This window comes from Vombatus ursinus, unplaced genomic scaffold (assembly GCF_900497805.2).
Source record: "Vombatus ursinus unplaced genomic scaffold, bare-nosed wombat genome assembly UNPS02014894.1, whole genome shotgun sequence".
Classification (NCBI taxonomy): domain Eukaryota; kingdom Metazoa; phylum Chordata; class Mammalia; order Diprotodontia; family Vombatidae; genus Vombatus; species Vombatus ursinus.
Genome location: NW_020954672.1, coordinates 7,132,713 through 7,145,809, shown reverse-complemented (window position 1 = coordinate 7,145,809; position 13,097 = coordinate 7,132,713).

Genomic DNA, 13,097 nt, shown 5'->3' with positions numbered 1-13,097 from the left:
TTCTAAATCTAAATCTAAATACTAAAGCTAAGTCTTTCCACTGTCACAAAGCAGCTCAATCTTTGCTGAACTAGTTTTATAATCAAAGATTCTATGAACACCTTTTTATTCATGTATTTAATTGTTAATATTGATTTAATTATTAAGTTCTTTCTTGCTATTTTTCAAACAAGTTAAGAAATGCATGCCAAAGGCATTTTTCTCAGCTTAGACATTCAGATACCAAGGTTTTAAAATACAACAATCAGAACACATAGAAAGGATGCCTCCTTTTTAAAAATAAAACTAGCATTTTCCTATATTGTGATTTAAGGTTTCGCAAAGCGACTACTACTACTACTACTACTACTACTACTACAATTATCCCTACACATCATGGTTTCAATATATTGCAGGTCAGCATAAGAAATTAAATGCAAATTTGGGGGGAGTTTTGCAGAAGCCGTAGATGACACAGAAAAAGTTTAGAAACTCAGAAATGCTTAACTATATGTATAGTATTACATAATATCAACATGTTTTATCTTTTAATGCTATAATAATTCAGATTTCTCTGATATGAAGGGAAGGTCAAAAAGTTTTACATGTAATTTTTGGATTTCTGGGGTCTGCACCCCTAACCTTCACTATGTAAAAGGGAAAACTCTACTACTACTACTACTACTACTACTACTACTACTACTACTACTACTACTTCTAAATAATAACTAACATTTATATAGTACTTACTATGTGCCAGGCACCCTGCAAAGCACTTTACAATTATTAACTCATTTTATCTTTATAACAACCCAAGAGGTAGGTGCTATTCTTATCTCTATTTTACAGATGAGGAAACTGAGTCAGACAGAAGTTAAATGACTTGCTCTGAGTCACTCAACTGGTGACTGTGAGAGGCCAGATTTGATCTCAAGCCTTTCCTGCTCCACTTCTTGATAATATAGTTGTAGACTGAATCCCTTATATTTATAGTAGTACATACTTGTAAGTGCTTTCCTCCATTAAAGTCCTTCTCTGACACCTCATTGAGATATGGTGAGGATTCCTGAAAGCTGTGCCAACTGAGTACAAACTCTGGCAAGTCCCACCAATCTGTAAAAGCTGCTAGTTCCAGCCAAGGACAGACTGTGTCTGCTCTCGGAACTAAAGAAGACCATAACCAGATGGCTACAAGATTATGAACTTTCTGGCCACAGTACATCATGAAGAGAGCTGATCACAGTGCAGAGGGGATACAGTCTGAGCCATCATTACTGACCATGGATCCATGAAGTGCTAAAGTCTAATAATCCCTTACCAATAAGGATATTGCTAAAGATCCGTGAGCATACGTTCTTCCTTTTCATTTGATGCAAAATAAGATTTTTGAAGAATGTAATGACTAGCACAGATTGAGAGCTATATTTCATTTTTCCAAAATAAAACTACAGAGGTATTTAAATTTAAAAGGTGACTGTAGCTCATGTGATTACTTTAATTTGGAATACACATACAGGATTACTTGTGCATGCACATTAAAGAAAGAGCTTTTTGTGGCAAGGGAGTTCTTTAAAAACTAATCTCAGCCCCATATAACATAATAAATCATTAATAATATACAGACTATAAACTCTGCATATGCATTGGCACAAGTGGCCACTACTGTGTCTGTAGTCTGCATGTGAAAATGACCCTGCCAAGATATTTCAACTTAATACAAACAATTTTTCATCTTAAATCTTATGCCTCCAGATTTTGCTGATATAATTTATAACTATTAGTACGCGTTGCGAGAGTGTACTCATACAGTTGTACCTGTTTGTGAGATGGTTAGGCTTTTGAATGAAACTAATTTGTCTGCTCTCACATGAATAATTCTTGTTGGTGTACCTATTAAAGAAAACCAATGATGGACTTGGGGAAAAAATACATGAATTGTTTTTGTATTCTTTCTTCTGTCATCATGAAAACAAACCATTATTAAATTAAGTCAATACGTATTTACTTGGCTTTATTATGTGTCTGGCTTTGGGCTAAGCACTGGGGGATACAAAAAAGGGCAGAAGATAGTCCCTGCCCTCAAGGACCTCCCAGTCTAATGGGAGAGACAACATGCAAACATACAAATGAGATATATACAGCATAAATCAGAGAAAATTTCAGGTGGAAGGTATTAGCATTAAGGGGGAGAGTAAAAGTTTGTTATAGGGGGCAACTAGGTGGCAGCTAGGTGGTACAGTGGACAGAGCACCAGCCCTGGAGTCAGGAGGACCAGAGTTCAAAGCCAGCCTCTGGCTGGATACTTACTAGCTGTGTGACCCTAAGCAAGTCACTTAACCCCAATTGCCTTACAAAAAAAAAAAAAGGAAAAGAAAGGTTTCTTGTAAAAGGTAGAATTTTAGCTGGGACTTGAAAGAAGCCAGGTAAAGAAGACTAAGGTGTTTGAGGATGATGCTCAGCATAAAGGCACAGAATCATGCCTTTTAAAGCAGATTAACCGAGCAAACCCCTTTAAAAAGGAAGAAAGGCATAGCGGCAAGGGGACTGGCTAAAATCATAGGAAAAATCCATAAATTAAACCGGTAAAGTCACTGACTGGCCAAAATATTCTTGTTTTAGAATAAACAAAAGCAATTTGGGATAGAGGGCCCCAAATGGGCAGTTGCTTCTGCTTTCTCAGAATAGAATTTTAAAAGGCAGTATTGAAGATATATTGATTTTATCTTATATCCTGATAGGAAGGAAACAGAGCTGTTTTGTCTTCTACCTGGGAGAAAACCCAGGAAAAGGCTTCCCTCTGTGAATTTATAATATTCCGACCTTTGGCTTTCAATAATTGAGAGAGAATTAACAATCAGAGAAATGTACAATTCTTGATTTGCTGGTGTAAGCTCTCAGAGTTCAGGAGCTAGAGCCATACGCAAGAATTGTGGCACCAGACAGCAAATTTAGTGGAGCAAAGAGGTGGGCCAGAAGGAGACAGAAGCCTCAGGCTTTTTGCTGGGAAGGCTGGCACACATAGCTATTGTCTCTGATCCTGGGCACCCTCCATAGCACAGGTTCCCAAGATTGGCAATGTGGCACAGGCAGTCTGTTTGAATTGGGTGTAGTTGCTCTGGTGTAGCAGTTAAAAAAAAAAAAGCCTTCCTTGAGGGAAGGGCATTATGTCAACAGGAAAGAGTAGGGGAGTGATGGTCTGGGCCTGAGCAAGGGAGAGAAGGAGGGGATGCCATTGGTGGAAGGCCGGCATGGAGAAAAAAGCATAACCTTTCTCCCTCATACCAATATCAGCACCGATATGGGGCAAAGCCCTGGTTATCACGTGATAGTTCAGCTAAGGAAGAGTCTATTTCTCAATTAGAATAGCTAAGTGGCACAGTGGATATATAGTACCAGGCCTAAAGTCGGGAAGACTCATCTTTGTGAGTTCAAATCTGGCCTCAGACACTTACTAGCTGTGTGATCTTGGGCAAATCACTTAACCCTGTTTGCCTCAGTTTCTTCATCTATAAAATGAGCTGGAAAAGGAAATAGCAAACCCCTCTACTGTCTTTGCCAAGAAAACCCCAAATGGGGTCACAATGAGTCAGAAACAATTAAACAACATTTCTCAATTACCTTTGGATCTCTCCTAGCACCATGCTTTTCAAATAGAAAGCATTTAAGTTAATACTTTGACTAATGTGTGATCTATCCTAAGGAAGGAATAGAATAATGCCAATGATCAAAATTGGTATATAAATAAAATACTTGGCATCTAATATTTTATATAAAGTGTTTTAAAAATTATATTTGCCCCCCCATTATATTTTGCTTAGGCTAATACTGAAGTTAAAACTGATTGGGCGCACATTAGTATATACGTTGAGACATAGAGAACATGGAGTGAGATTAAAAGAAATGAGTACTAAATAATGCACAAAATGAAAATTCACATCCAAATAAGTGAGAATTGTCTTTAAAGAATCATTCAAATTTCTGATTCTTTAGAGGTTTTCCTAGCCATGTACAGAATGGTGTTGATAATATCCCTGCAATAGTTTTTGTAGGATGGAGTAACTCTAAAAATCCTTTATAAGAATTTTAGAATTTGCTAGTACATGTTAGCAGTTGGTAAGTGGTAAGAGAATTAAATTAATTTTATCACATGCAAATGGTATTAAAATAAAACCATTGGTTTGGGCTATATATTCTGCTCATGACCAGAGGCCTGATTATGTTGCATAATATATGTGAAGATATTTATTTACAATTATAATCAGAGATGATTGATTCATATGTTATAACCACTACTGCCACCTGTTGGTTAAAAGAAATGAATGGCATTCTGGGTAATTTACCAGTCACCAAATAAAGGTACAAAAAAGACAGTGTCATTTGCCATAGGATCAGAAGTTTAAAGCTGGAAAGGACTTTAGAGGTTGTCTGGTCCAACCTCCTCTTTTTATGCATGAGGAAACTGACTACCAAAGGATTTGCTTACACAAGTAGCAAGGGGCAGGGCTGGGATTTGAATCAGAACTCCCTCCATTGTCTTCCTTGTTCATTTTTTTGATATACAAGAAAAGACGCTTATCCTTATGCTTTGTTAAACTTAAATTTGTATTTACATTACATACACAGTCGCAAAAAAATCAGTCAGTCAGCATCTAAGGGAATAGGAAAAATCGCACATTTTGGCTTAAGATAAAAATCAATATGAAATCTTATTGGTATTCAGATATAATAAAGAGGGTTGTCTAAAACCCCAAATGCCCAATTAAACTAGGGTGAAGAATCAAGACCCACCAAGATATTTGCAAAATGCATTTGGCTACTAGCCTTGATGTTGAAATCTGGGCCTCAGGTAATGTATGACCTGAGTCAGCAACGGCAAAGAGGAGCATGAGACAGTAGGCAAGGTTCCCTTTGCTGGTTCTGATATCACTGGCTTTTTATTTGCCACCAGGAAGATTGGAGTTTGGAGTTGAGTTGAGGATTATTGCTAGATATCCACATAGCTCTCTACTTCTGTTTTCTATACCCATCAAGGCTTAGGACATACCAGTCCAGGAGGCAAGTGAAGAAACAGTGAGGCCTATAAATTTTTATAACAACCAACTTACCCGGTTTAAAAATAAACTAAGTTAATTTTCACCATATAGTACAGGGTGAAGTTCATCTTAGCATTCTTGAGGGAGCTTGTATCGTAAGGTAGACTGAAAGAGATAATTTAGTTTTTATATCCTAAAGGAATGGCTAAGAAGGAACTTCACATTATTTGTTATTGTCTGAATTTGTATTTAAATTAAAAAGTTTAGAGAAAAGGCAGCATAGCCAAGTGTACTTCAGGGGCAGAATAGATGCAGAAGGACCATTTTAGCAACTCTGTGTTCTGTGACCACATTATATATCTTTTAAAGCCAGGATGCTTAAATTATGTTGCAAAATTCAAGAGTGAGTTTCAGCTCATTTACATCTTCCTAAAGTTCAGATCTGATCAAGTCACCCTCCCCCCAACTTCTCCTACACACACACACACACACACACACACACACACACACACACACACACTCTCTCTCTCTCTCTCTCTCTCTCTCTCTCTCTTTGTGTCTCTCTAAACTCCTGGGGCTCCCTCTTACCCCAAAGGTCAAACATAAAATCCTCTTTGTTGTTCAAAGTCTTCCAAACCTCCCTCTTCCCACCCCTACCCCACCTTTTTAGTCTTCTTACACTGTAATCCTTGTACTACTCAAACCAGTGACATTGGACTCTTTGCTGTATCTCCACAAGACACCTCATTTCCTGACTCCAGACACTTTCACTAGCCGTCTTCCAAGACTAGAATGCTCTCTATCCTAATTTCTTCTTCCTGACTTTCTTAACTTCCTTCAAGTCCCAGCTAAAATCCCACTTTCTACAAGAAGGCTTTCCCACTCCCCCTTCAAGCTAACACCTTACCTCTGTTGGCTACCTCTGCTTTTTCCTGTATATATCTTCTTTGTACATAGTTGTCTGCATTCTGTCTCTCTCATTAGACTGTAAGCCCCCTGAGGGCAGAGATTGTCTTTGTCTTGTTTTTGTATCCCCAGAGCTCTGCGCAGTGCCTAACACAAGGTAGGCACTTAATAAATAGCAATTGACTGACTGGTGCTAACTAATTTTGTAACTTTGGGCATGGCATTTAGCCTCCCTAGGCTTCAATTTTTTTCACCAGAAAAATGAGATAGATGGCAACCAGGGTTATACCATACTACTTTCCCTCATGAGTCTTTGAATGAGAATTTTGTTCATTTAGTTTTCTACTTCATGAATGGTGGATTAACGAATTTTAAAATGTAAGAGACTTTAGAGATAATCCAGGCCAAAGGTGTCAAACTTACTCCCCAGAGAAACCCATAGAAGATTAAAATGTAACTGGGAAATGTTTAATAAAAATACAACACAGATAATATTAATTTGTGGTTTTTTAAGTCAATATGTAGCTTATGGGGATCTATACTTTGGCACTACTAATGGAGGCCAATTTATAGAGGAAAAGACTGTGGTCCAAAGAAGTAATCAAACAAGATAATACATCTTTCAAAAAGAATGATTTGTCAATCTTAAAGCATTGATAAATGTTAGCTATCACACTGCTAAATATTAACTGTTCTTTTTTTCTTTTTTTATTCTCAATTTGAGAAATAAAACAAGCATTTCTATAATCTAGTAGAATAGAAAAAAAGATGATTGCACATGAAAGTGCAAATCTCTTATGTACAACTTGTTATTTCTTTTAAATATACAATAAAGCCATCATGTAACTTTCTTTTTCTTTTTTCTTTTCTTTCTTCCCCTCCTCCCCTGACTACCATTAGATACAAATATGCATATATATATTTAAAATCATTCTACACATATTTCTATTTATCAGTTCTTTCTCTGCATGCAGATAGTGCCTTCCTTCATAGTGATGAGGATGGGAGCTAGACCCCAAAAAGGAAAAACCCTGGACTTTCCCACATGGCCAGCTCTCTGGCATTCCTCTGAGGCTATAATCCCATCAATTGGCTTCATTGTTACCCTTCATCTAGTCTAGCCCTCCATTGTTTTACCTCCCTATGGCCCCTGGCCATTTCCCACCCTTAATCCTAGCTAGGCTCCATTCTCCCTCAGGTCCCAGGCATTCTGTTCACCCCAGCTTACTGACCACTCCCATTCAGATCTTCCTTAGACCCCTCCCTCCAGTCACCCCAAACTACTTGGCCACTCCTGGGTCCTCCCACAGTCTTTCTGTATATAAGGTCCAACTTGTCTCCATTAAGGTGCTCAGATTCCTAAAATCTAGCCAATAGTTTACTAATGTTCAGACTCCTTAAGAGTCTGCCCAATACGATGGGATGTTCTAATAAACCTGATTTTGGGCTGAAAGAAGGCTTGGGTTGAATTCTTTCTGGCAGGACCCATGTGTTGTGATTTTGGTGACCCAGCACTCCTTAACCCCTAAACCTCAACAATAGGCCTTTTGTAGTTAATTTGGGTATTTATAAATAGTCAGAATGACTTAGTCCCTCAAAGTTGTTTTTAAAACAATACTGCTATTAGCATATACAATGTTCTTTTGGTTCTGCTCACTTCGCTCTTCATTATTTTGTGCAAGTCTTTCCATGTTTTTCTAAGATCACTGAGCTCATCCTTTCTTATAGCACAGTAGTATTCCATGACGATCACACCCCACAACTTGTTCAGCCTTATTAAAGGGTCATACAAGTAATAACTGTGGGAGCAGGAATCCTACCCAGTTTATCTGACTCCGAATCCCCTCTGCTTTTTATTCTACAAAGCTGTCCCCTCTTCATTAAAAAATGTTCATTATATGAGATTTAGAGCTGCCAGTGACTTTAGAGGCCATTGTTTCCAACTCCCTCATTTTACCAGTGAAGAAATGGAGACCCAGAGAAGTTAACTGACTCCTAAAATATTCCACTGATATTCACGATACTGGAGAAGAAGAGCATGCTAGATAGAAAGTTAGCCTCTGAATCAGGAAGTCCTGAGTTCAAGTCTCTGCCTCAGATACATAATTATTCAATAAATTCCAATTGCTCCATATTATCTCCAGGATCCAAATAAAATCTCTGCTTGGCTTTTAAAGCCCCTCATCAACTGACCCCCTCCTACCTTTCCAGTTTTCTCACTCTTCTTCATGTACTCTGTGGGCCAGATACTGGTCTCTGCTGTTCTCAACACTCCATGTCTTGACTCAGACTGTTTTCATTGGGTGTCTCCCATGTCTGCAACACTGTCCCTTCTCATCTTTGCCTCCCGGCTTTACTGGCTTCTTTCTGATCAGCTAGAGTATATCCTTCAACAAGAAGCCTTTCCCAGTCCTCCTTGATCTTAATGCCTTCCCTTTGAGATGATCTCCTTAAGAGTGCTGTGCCTGGAATCAGGAAGACCTGAGTTCAAATCCAGTCTCAAGTTCTTACTAGCTATTTGACGCTGGGCAAGTTACTTAACTCTATTTGACTCAGTTTGCTCATCTGTAAAATGAGCTGGAGAAAGAAATGGCAAATCATTCCCTTATCTCTGCCAAGAAAACCCCCAAATGAGTCAGGAGAGTCCAAACATGACTGAAAAATGATTCAACAGCAACAGCTAATTGGTCATTTATATACCTTGCTTGTATATAATTGTTTGCATGTTGTCCCCCTCATTAGACTGTGAGGTCCTTGAGGGTAAGAACTGCTGTGTTTTATTTTGTTTTTCTTTGTATTCCCCTTAGTACAATTCCTGGCACAAAGCAGGTCCTTATTTTGTGACTGGATGATTTGACTCAGATGACCCTGGGAGATTCACCTGACCCCTTAGTAATTCAGGGAACTAAGACTGTGTTGCTAGTCTAGATTTGTAGAAGGAGTTCCACATACTAATGAAATCCTAAGTTTAGACCAAATCAAACAAACAAAAACCCCAATTGGAATAAGTACATTTGCATCTTGATATTCAGGATTCCAATAATGGAGTTATTTGCTAAAGCACTAAGGATTTTGGGTAATTGTTAATGTATTCAAAAGTGTATTTTCTAAAGAGAGATAGTCAGTCTTTTTAGACCTCTTCCCACAGGCTCTAGCCAATCTTTGACCTCATAGTTTTGAAGTTGTTAAAAGAAGGAAAATAATACTTGTCATCACCCTCACAGAGAAGTAGTAAGGATTAAGAAGATAAACAAGGTGTCCATAAAATGTCAAGTAAAAAGTTGAATGTAAGTAAATTTTAAAAGGTAGAATCAGCCAAACTGATTTCAGCATTATAATCAGATGCCAGTTGATTGAATTAAAGGATTTATTTTCATTCTGATCACTTGATAGTAGTAATTTGTCTCATTGGCCCACCCCTTACTTAATGAGTGGGCTTTCCCCATTGTTTTAGTTTTCCCTTTTCACTCTCACACACACACATCCACACCCACACACACACTCACACTCACAGTTTCTTCTGAGGATTCAACTGGTTCTCAAGAAAGGTGACCGATTTTCTTCCAGCCAGGTTCTATGCTGATGCCTCTTTGTGGCCCGAAGGTGGTGACCCTGGGTTCTTAAAGGTTAGGACAGTGGTGGGGAACCTGCTGCCTAGAGTTAGGCCAACAGTAGGAGCTAGCAGATTCTCTTGAGCTGAAAGGGCTTTGAGTCTGGCATAGTGAAAGATTATGGCACTTATTCTAAAACCAGACCATCTTTGGTTGGAGGGTCTCATTATTAGAAATTTGACCACCAGATAGATACATCTTTTGGCTAGAGAAACTCGTGAAAATGCTTCCTCTGTCTTGGTAGCAAAGTGGTAGACTCCACCTGTGGAATGAGGTAGACTTTTCCAGACATGACAGATGTATTTTTTTTTTTTTAGGTAATTGGGGTTAAGTGACTTGCCCAGGGTCACACAGCTAGTAAGTGTCAAGTGTTTGGTCTGAGGCCAGATTTGAACTCAGGTCCTCCTGACTTCAGGGCCGGTGCTCTATCCACTGTGCCACCTAGCTATCCCATGACAGATGTATTGTTATATTTTGTTTGACTGTAACTAGGTGGTAGTTAGGTGTCCCAGTGGATAGAGCACTAGGCCAGGAATCAGGAAGAGCCAAGTTCAAATTTGGCCTTGAACACTAGCTGTGTGACTCTGGGCAAGTCATTTAAGCCTGTTTGCCTCAGTTTCCTCATCTGTAAAATGAGCTGCAGAAGAAACTGGCTGAGCTCCAGTATCCTTGCCAAGAAAACCCATTGAGGTCATGAAGAGTCCGACATGACTGAAATGGCTCAACAATAATACTCACTTGTTACAAGAGGAGTTTCTATTGGGTATAAGAGGGAGGGGGAGTTGGAGGGAAATGAAAACGATATAAGAAAAAGAGAAGAAAAGAGCATCAAAACACCAATAAAACATTTTAAAATAAACTTAAAAAAAAAAGAAGGCTATGAAGACCACCTACAAGGTATGGATCTTCACTGGGGAAGAAAGAGCTCACACCGATGAAATCATAGACCTATTGAAGTAATAAGGGGCATTGCTTGGAGACTACTAGTTGAACTACCTCATTTTACAGTTAATGAAACTGAGGCCCACTGCCCAAGGTCTCAGTGAGGAAGCCTCCCCACAATCAGGATTTTAATCAAGATTCTAAAAGAATAGATTTCCTCTTTACACAAGTAAGGGGCCAAACTATTTGTTTGCACATTTTAACTCAAACTCTTTTGGGAAGCAGCCTCTCAAGGGGGTATTTATTACTGACTTGCCCAGTAGAATGTAAGCTTCTTGAGGGCAGAGGCTGTTTCAATTTGTATTTGTATGCTTACAGCCTACCAGACTACCTTTGATACAGTAAGAGCTTAGTAAAAGTATAATTGAATTAGTCGCCAAGCTACCTAAAGGCATTGCAGGCATCTGCAAAGAAGGCGGTTGTGCCTACCCTTAGGTGGGGCTAAGCAGAGAGAAGGAAAAGACAAACCACTCCAGCATCTTTGCCAAGAAATCCCCAAACGTGATCAGGAAGAATCAGACTGGACTGAAAACCTGAAAACAACTAAACAACAACAAAAAGCAGATGATTGAAGAGTTCTGACTCTCTTCTCAGGTTTGATTCCTCTGTAAAACATTTTGTTGTTAATGTATTTTTTGACTACAAGGAAAATGGACTGAATTCAAATTCTGACTCAGGTAGCTATGTGACTCTGGGAGAATCACTTCTCTAGGTCTTAGTTTCCTCATCTGTGAGGCAGTTCAACCACATCCCCTTTAAAGTAACTTGTAGCTCTAAATCTAGGTTTAGGTGGACATTGGACAAATCACTTGAAGCTCTCCAGGCCCAGGTTTCCTATTCTACAAAATGAGGGAAGGTGAGTATTTGAGTGAGATTGACTCACTAAATGGTCCCTGTAGACCCTTTCACTTCTAATATATATAGAACTCTAAATACTTACAGAATTTTTTAAAAATTAAGTTTTCTGTTTAATTAGCAAGATTAATTTGTCTGCCCTCTTGAGCAAGCTAGCAAAATGCCCTTAGGGGTACTGAGGGAAAGAAACACTTTATTGTCCATACTCTTGGAATCTTTATTCCAATCAAACTGAAGAATTGTACAGCCTAGAAATGCAATAAGAATAAAGAAATAGAGCATAGTTTTATCCCTGTTTACCTCAGGGTGGAAAAAAAAGCAGATATAGTATTTCATCACATGTTCACTAATAACTGCTCAGTAGCAGCTTTGAAATCTCCTACTTTTTCAAAACATGCTGAACTATGCCATTAAAACTTTTTGCAAAACTATGTGAAATCAGTATTTGCTAACTGCAAAGGGAATTAATTCTAGGCTTTATTCTTTCCTAATTCAGAGAAAGGAGACTTTTTGTTTTTATACAATTGAACTTTATTTTTGCAAAACTACTATTGGTCTTAATTGGAATGCGCATATAACCACAGAAACACAAAAGAAACAAAAATTAAAGAGATTCAAATAGAATATAAATTAATTGCCACTGGACCACAACAATATCTGACATACACAGACACAGATACATATATGTGTGTGTATATATACACATATGTATATATATATATATGTATACACACACATGTATATATACACAGAGAAATTCTGCTGTACAAGAGAGATATATTTGGAAAAACTTGTTTAAAAGATACTCTTACCCAACACAAAATTCAGAAACCCCAGTCCCTAAAGAGCAGGGTGACCACATTTTACAGGGAACAAGTCTTCTTGAAGCGTGTATAATCTTGGGAAAACAATGTTTAGTGGCTTCTCCCAAGTACCTCAGGCAACAGGAATATCTTCATTCTGCTTCATTTTAATTTTTTTAAATGAAATTCAATAAAGATTCTTCATCTTTCTGTAAGAAATCATATCTTGACTTGGAGCCAGTAAAAATTGCAATGATTTGGTAATATTAATTCCTTTCTAAGGAGGAATCTTTAAAAAGAAGCATGGTATTCATTCTTCAAACTAAGCCTTATTTTCATTTTAGGAAAAAAAGATTTTGAAAAATGAGCAAGAAGAGTGCCGTGGATGCTATAGTATTCTTTAATGTTCAACGTGCACTTTGAATAATTGTACACTGAAGGGATCTCATAATAGGACCGTCTAGAGAAATGACAGAAAGGAAAGAAACTTTTCTTTTCTATTATGGTGATTAGCTTCTCCGTTTATTTTATGGCATTTACTTATCATTTGATGGAGTTTGCTCCTAACATCTAGAGTAAAAAGAGAAAGAGAAAAGCAAGGAAAAAAGAGAAAAGACTAATTAAATTTAATGGCACACTTCCAAGACAAAGATAAAGTCTTTAGCAACATCTGCAGTTTCAATTTTTGAACTGCAGGTTCATATGTTGGCAGGAATATATCTTCTTCTTTTTTTTTTAATCATTAACGGAAGGAAAATTTAACAGATATGGGCGTTTGTTAAGTTTCTGCAAACCCTTTCAAATTACACAGGATGTCACAGAATATATGCTTAATTACAAATAGCAACCTTTGTATTACACAAAAATCACTTTATTACCCTCTATAAACATTTTATGATTCCGTTTAGTTTATGGTTGAATTAAAAGAAAATGAAAGCCTGAGACAAACCTCAGTGAATTCTTCTCTT